General features: G+C 35.7%; 1 long non-coding RNA gene across 1 annotated transcript; it reads right to left on the reverse strand.

Moving 5' to 3' along the window:
- Positions 1–206: 206 nt before the first annotated feature.
- Positions 207–5,659, reverse strand: LOC103604333. Its single transcript, XR_551704.1, has 2 exons — positions 5,620–5,659; positions 207–3,123 (listed from the first exon to the last, which is right to left on the reverse strand). It is a non-coding gene; the product is annotated as an uncharacterized LOC103604333 (long non-coding RNA).
- Positions 5,660–7,985: the final 2,326 nt, after the last annotated feature.

Consider the following 7,985-nt stretch of genomic DNA (forward strand, 5'->3'; position numbering starts at 1 on the left):
TAGAACTTTCCTATTGTTGTGTAAATTATACAGAAAATATTTTTCTATGGACACAAGGTTGAAACCATTAACTTCTTTAATTTCATTGTTTAAAAGGGATAAAATGATATTTGTATGTCTTTCATGCTGTAAAGAAAATGAATGTATCTTTCAGATGTTATTAGAATTATGACTTGATTCTAAGGACACCTATTTGTTTTTTTTTAAAAAAGTTTGCAAGGGATTGAAAAGAAGAAAGGGAAGAGTATTACACTTCATTATATGAAATGCAGTTTTAGAAGAAAAAATGTAATTTTCATTATGAACAAGAGCAATCATTATTGAACCGTATTTCAAATATGTACACTCTTTTCATTTTGCTTTGGCTCTAGAATAGAAATTTTCCAGAAATTTCACACATACTGTTTTTAAGTATAAAATAATTGAATTCTGGACCTCTGGAGTGTGGAAGGGTGTTTGTGTATGAGGGTAAACTTGCTGCTGCATGTGTTTACCATGGAGGAAAGTCCCCAGGCTTTGTCACTGTGGCAGTCACAAGTGAAGGACATCATTGTAAGAGTGTTGCTTGGGTCAAACCAGAAAACCGTGCCTAAGATTCACTGCAGTAAATATATGCAGAGGCCCCTTACCCAATAAATGGTTTTGCCTTTTTTATTCTCAGTTTCCACTGGGCCCAACTCTGACTTGTAGCAGTGCTTTCTTATATACTTAAAGGTTTATTAATTCAGCTGAACAAAAAACCTACATTTAAACTTCTGTAAGCACAATTAATTTGTTCAACAGCTTCTTTCTTTAAAAGATAGTATTTATTAGTTATCACTCATTAGAGTGAGTGACTCAGTGGGGACTTCATTATTTTGATTCTTACTTCCAAACCTCCAATTTTTAAAAAATCATTAATTTGACTCATTGTAAAATAAATACCCCAAGCAACTAAAAGGTGATATCTTCCTTTGTTAACTTTTGCCACAGCTGTAACATTAGTATCAGGCTCTCTCAACCCCAGAAGTTTCTAAAATTTAGCAAATATTACTGGTGATAAACTTAAACTAAATGTCCTATTGCTAAATAAAATTATTACCAGGAAGCCATAAAGGAGGAGATAGCCCTACTCACACCCTTAGACCCAAGTAGATGCTGATTTGTGGTTTCCACACATCCTCTCTAGTCACAACTGAGCCCATTTTGCCTTTTATTAAATGAAGTCATTTAGTTTCTACAGCTGAATTTTAGTGTTCCACTTATTTGCCTTCCTGGGTGAGAAAATCTCAACCCAACTCTGGGATTCTCTGACACCAGTCTTTTCCCATCTTTCAATGAGGTGGCAAGATTATTCATTCATTCTTGTAGTCTGTAGAGTAGGACAAATTTCAGTGCTAAAATTGATCTCTTGAATTTCAAATAGCACTTTATTTCATGCTGACTACTGAATTTTAATTTATACATTTAAAAATAAAATCTATACTAGTAATTTTGTAAATATGGAAAAAATTAGAGTTCATTAGATTGGATCCAAGTTTAAATGCTTTACAATGATCTCCTGATAGCTTATTTGATATTTAAGAGGTAACTTGTGTAATCTTAGTTTTGCCACTTTTCTGTAATTTATTTAGTACAATAAAGACTACCTAGTTGACTGTGTTACTGGACTCTGAGTGAGCAACCAAGCTTGGTTTACTATAATCCTGTCTGCTTTGCATTTTTTTGTACATTATATGAAAACTTGGAAATCCGTTTGTTTTGTTTAGATACTGCACCACAAGTAAAGTTAAGAGGGCAAAAGTCCTGACACTTTATATACATGTCCAGGGGCAGGATTTAGGAGGCCAACAACAGTTTACATTAAGCTGTTTTCATTTTCTGCCAGTAGACTGTATCTGCTTAAAAAAATAAAAACTGTCCAACCCAGTGTTCTTCAGCATCAGGACATTGCAGTTATAATCTTTGTTGTAATCTTTTCAAATAAGAAAAGCTAGTCCTTATTTTCTACAGTGTAGGCTTAATTTTAGGACTGATAGTTTACTATATACTCATCAATTATATTTTTAAGTAGTTTTTAAAATAATTACTTCTGTGTAGAGGATGATTTGGGACTTTTTTTTTTTCTTTTAACAGGTGCTATATGTAAATATGAAAGGGGAACGTCACTTAGTTAAAAGTCTAGTTTATTTCCTAATTAAAATATAATTTTACATTTTTGTGGCCATTTCATGTTTGAATCCACTGAACTAGTGGCAAAATGGAATTAGCCTCTTAATTTTTTAGACTAACTCCCCCTGCCCCATTTCACAAAAAATATCTCTTTCCATATAGTTTTTTCTCATAGTTAAGAGGCAAAGAAGCTAAAGGTTTATTTAACATGTATAAGCTTGAATTTGTTCAACACTGGAAAATTTGAAATCACTATGTCACTGTAGCTTACTGTATGCTTAAAAGGCCTTGCGTATTTGTCTTAACTTCACTGAAAAATTAGAATTCTTGCATTAATTTATGTTTAAAAAAATCTACAAATACTAACAGCAAAAAGGATAAAAGTGCTGTTTGCATTAAAACTGTTTAAGTCTAAAGAATGATTTATATTATATGAAATGCTATTACACATTTATTTTGTTGGCCATATTTCATTTTGATTGAGAAATAGTTGTTCAGGTACAAACGTGAAGAAAAACTCTAGCTGTGACTCTTAACGTTCAATTGTAAAATAAAGATATGCTTTAGTAATCTAAAGTATAGGTGTTTTCAAGATTATTTGGAGTTTTTGTTGTTGTTGTTGAGCTTTTCTAACAATGGTTATATTCATTAATGGATTGATCAGTTAGAAGGGATGGGGAAAATGCTAAGCATGAAATTTATTTCTAGAATTACTGGCTCACATAGTGGCTGTATTTGAGGGAAGGAGGTGAATAGGGAACTAAAGAGATTTAGAAGATTAAAGAATGACGAGAAAGCTTCTCCTTCATTGTGGCTACTGCTTGACTCCTCTCTTCTCCCAGCACCAGCCCCTCTATTCCGGTAATCCTGATGTAAGACCTTGTCAGTCAAAATAAAGAGCTTCTCTTTCTGTGTCTGAAATCAGCTTGCATCACGTCTTTCTCAAGTATAGTCAAGTATGCCGTTTTTCATCTGAAAGAAAATATTTAGAAGGTAATAAATTAAGCAGAAAGGCAAAAGTAAACATGATTATGCATGCCTCTGTTCTTACGTACATGATAATAAAAATTCTTTTTTTTTTTTTTTCTTTTTTTTGTCTTTTTTTCGTGACCGGTAACGGGATCACAACCCTCGGTGTCGCGCCCGCACCGTGCTCAACCAGTGAGCGGACCGGTCTCTATATGGGATCCGAACCCTTGGCGGGAGCGCCACAGCACTCCTAAGCGCAACACTCTACCGAGTGCGCCACCGGGCCGGCCCATAATAAAAATTCTAACAGTATCAGGAAGGTCCAAAATGAATTGTGACAGCCTCTTCCCCATCCCCCACCCCTAAGCAAAACCCCCTCAAGCCAATGGCAACCTCTGTTCAATTCCTTGTATTTTCTTCTGGGGAAAAAATGTGTACATGCATTTGTGTATACATACGCATTTTGTTAATGCCTACAGGATAGTATAAAATATTCTGCAGTTTGCTTTTTCATCTTGGAATATTTCCATATCAGCATATTCAGGTCTACCTCATTCTTTATAATCACTGCCTCTAGTACTCCATCATGTGGATATACCATAATTTAATATTTTTATGGACACTTAGATTGTTTCCAATTTATGCTGTGCAAACAATGCTGCAGTGAACATCCTTATACAAATATTTTTGTTAATCATTGCAGGTATATGCATAGGGTAAATTTCTAGCAGTATGATTGCTAGGTCATAGGGCTCCTGCTTTTTTAGATATTAATATATATTGTCTAATTGTTTTCAGAGTAAATTATACCAGTTTATGCTTCAACCAAAACAATGAGAATGTGTTTCCCCACATTAGAACTGTTATCAAACAATTTACTTTGCTCATCTTATAGATGAAATATTTTGACATTCATTTCTTCTGTAAGTTAAGTAGCTTTTCATATTTTTATTGGTCTTTTGTATTTCTTTTTCTCTAAATGATATATTGATGCCCTTTGCTCATTTTTATATCAGTTTGTTTAATATTTAATCAAGAGATGTTAAAAATTTGGGCTGAGCCCATGGCGCACTTGGGAGAGTGCGGCGCTTGGAGCGCAGCAGCGCTCCCGCCACGGTTCGGATCCTATATAGAGATGGCCGGTGCGCTCACAGCGCTCACTGGCTGAGTGCGGTGCGGCCGGTCTCAAAAAAAGGACAAAAAAAAAAAAATAAACTAGTCATTTGTCAGTCATATATAGCAAAACCTCTTTTCTTAGAATATTATTTATCTTTTATTCTTTTTAGGGGCTCGGGGAGGAATATGAAAACATTTTTAATACTTGTATAAACAAATGTATCAATCTTAATGATTTTTGAGTTTGGGGAATACCTGCAAATGCTTTACTCTAATTCCTAATAACATTCCATCTGTGACTGAAGCTTTCTTAATCACCTTAATCACCATCTAAATAACCTATTCGGTAGACTGGCACTCTGCTCTCTCTCTCTTTTTTTGAAAGACTAGTCAAGTGCAGTAAAGGGGGGGAGGAAAAAGAAAACAGTTCGATCTGTAACTGACAGTGAACCATCAATTGAGATAACTCACTACCTTGGGACCAGCCTCGGCTTTCTACTGTTGATCTCCCCTTGCCTTGGGTAACTGCTCTCAATTATGCTGGAGCTCTTCTAGTTCCACCTGTTAAGCTGTAAGCTTACTAAATTAATTGTGTTTATGTGCTATCATATATAGGCAAATGTATCTTTATATCATTTAATTAATTATATATGAAATGAGAGTGACATGAAAGAGGGTTAGACTTTTGCAAGAGCCCTATAAAGGTAAGTTATTAAAATGTTAAGGATTAACTTTTTTAATTTATTAAAAATAAGTATGAGCAAAACAATTATGAGAGGCTGACCAGAAAATAGATGATGCATTTGTGGTCTCTTTTTTGCAAAAAAGACTAGGATTATAATCAGGCTCAAACTCAAAGAAAAAAGACTTCATTCTACATAAAAAGAATCACAAGGAAATATACATTTCTATTTCTTAGACTAAAACAAAATGCATGTAACTTTTTATTCCTCCTTTGAATGATTTTTCATTTAACTAACCAAGTACTAGTTCTGATCCCATCAAATATGTGTGAGCTTGTACTGTAATTTATGTAACAATTCCTCTGTTGACAGACAAGTAGACAGTTTTTTAATTTTTGCTCTTGAAGTCTGTACAGTGAACATTACTTTTGTATGTTTCCTATTCATTCATGCTTGTACATATAGTTCAACTGTGTATAGATTTTCCCCCCAACGCTGTATTTTGAAAATTTTCAAACATAGAGAAAAATTGAAAGAAACTGTGAACATTTGTATATTCACTCCCTAGTTTCTACGATTAACATCCTGCTATTTTTACTTTATTACATATTTGTCCATCTAAATTAGTCCGTTTTGTGTTGCTATACCAGAATACCTGAGGCTGGGTAAATTATAAAGAACAGAGGTTTATTTGGCTTACAATTCTGGGACAGCTGCATCTGGCACAGGCATCAGGCCACTTCTACTCATGGTGGAAAGCAGCAGGCAGTGGCTGGTACAAACAGATCACATGGCGAGAGGAAGCAAGAGAAAGAGGAGGTGCCAGGACTTTTTAAACAACCAGCTCTCATGGGAATAATAGAGCGAGAACTCACTCACTACCCCTCCTCCCCCAGGGAGAGCATTAATCCATTCATGAGGGATCCACCCCCAAGACTCAATCAGTTTCCAACACTGTCACATTGGGGATCAGATTTCTACATGAGTTTTGGGGGGATAACACATCCAAACTCTATCACCATCTTCCTAAGCCTATCTTCATCAACCCCTTTTTTTATGCATTTCAAAATAATTTGAACATCAGAACACTTCACTAAACAATTCAGCATGTGTGTCATGAACTGGTATTCAATAATTACGTCTCTTTTTGACATAAAATTTTCACCAGTAAAATAAGCAATTGTTAAGTCTTCCATTCAGTAAGTTTTAACAAAGAGGTTTATTTGTGTAATTCAAACTCCTAAGTAAGTATTAAAGAACATTACCATTACTCTAGAAAGTTCCCTCTTCTCAGTTCATTACTACCTTCACCATTCTGTCATGTATTAATTTCCTAGGGTTACCACAACAAAGTGCCACAAACTGGACGGCTTGCAACAGGAATTTATTGTCTCACAAGTCAGACCTTGGTGTACAGGAATTTATTGTCTCACAGCTCACACCTTGGAGTACAGAAGTCCAAGGTATCAGCAGGCCATCCTCCTCCTGAGGGTGCCAGGGAAAGATCAATTCCATGTCTCCTTCCTAACTTCTGCTAGCCTAGGCATTCTTTGGGTTTTTAATGCACCACTCCCCAGTCCTCCTTTACATAGCATTCTATATGTTTTTATGTTTTCTTTTATATGGAGGGCAGGTGTTGAATATATCTTTAAGTGTATTTATTGGCCATGCACATTTTTACTTCGGTGAATTGCTTTTTTAGGTCCTTTGTGTTTTTGCAACTTGCTCTATTTAAACAAACAAAAAAGCTATTTGGAATTATGCTTCTGACCATGAGGAGGTAACTGGGTCCAGAATCATCCTTCCAGGGTAAACAACTAGAAAATTGGACCAAATATGGGGAACAACTTTTACAGTATTGGACAAAAGCAAAACAAGACTACAATCCCTGAGGGGAGAAGAATAAGTGACATGAACCTTACCATAAACCAGGTTTTCTGTGTGGAGATAATTTACAGACTGGTGCAAGAATATGAAACCCAGACAGGTCTGGTAATCATGCTAGTGGGGGAGAAAGATCAGAATTTGGGGGAATTAGGGCTGTTAGAAGGTATGGGACAAAGTTCCAGAGAGGAGGAAACTACAGAGAAGAAGATTTCAAGAAATTTACATAGGAGTCACCTTGAGTTTTAGACTGTATATAAATCTTTTATATGATGTAAACCCAGGAGGCCAGACAAATACTTCTGAGGTAAGACCATTACCAAGATGTAAGATGAATATTCCCAGAGATGGCCACAGGGCTAGGAATAATTTAAGTTCCTTCAGGCAGCATGGAGAGACCTCTTTGAAAATACAGTGTGTTCAGTAGAGACCCAAGAAGGGCCAAACCTTAGAAGTGAGTCTAAAGAAGTCCTGGTGTAAAGGTTGCTCTAGACTCATTCTAAAAGAATTTAAACCACAAAATGGTCAAGCTAATACACAAGTTACTCTGCCTGCCAAATAAAGTCCATTTGAAAATACCAGTCAACAACATAAAATTAATCGTCTGTCCAGCAGCCACACAAAAATCATGATACATAGGAGGAAGCAGGGAAATATGACCCATGTTCAGGAGAAAAATCATTTAATTGAAACAGACTCAAATGACAAGGATGATGTAATCAGAAAAAATGACAAAACACATATTAAGTGGCATCTGTATGCCCATGGATGTAGAGGAAAACAAGAAAATAATGACAGTAATGAAGTATTTCTTTTTAAAAAGAACTAAATTGAGGCTTGTGGGAGTGATGTCATAGAAATCTGTATGCCCATGGATGTAGAGGAAAACAAGAAAATAATGACAGTAATGAAGTATTTCTTCTTAAAAAGAACTAAATTGAGGCTTGTGGGAGTGATGTCATAGACGATGACAGAGTAGGAAATTTCAGGACTTCATCCTTCCATTGAAACAACTATTTAGCTTGCAGAAACTGGAGTTACTATTTTTAAACTCTGGGTCCTACCTGGAACACTTGCAGCATCCTGAAGAAAGTTTGAAGAGTCTGGTAGATGTTGGTAAATTTCAGGCTTTCACATGATAGTGGCTACCATCCCCCATCCCTGTGGCAGACAGCTATGGGG

The sequence above is a fragment of the Galeopterus variegatus genome, unplaced genomic scaffold (assembly GCF_000696425.1).
Source record: "Galeopterus variegatus unplaced genomic scaffold, G_variegatus-3.0.2 Scaffold5088, whole genome shotgun sequence".
NCBI lineage: Eukaryota > Metazoa > Chordata > Mammalia > Dermoptera > Cynocephalidae > Galeopterus > Galeopterus variegatus.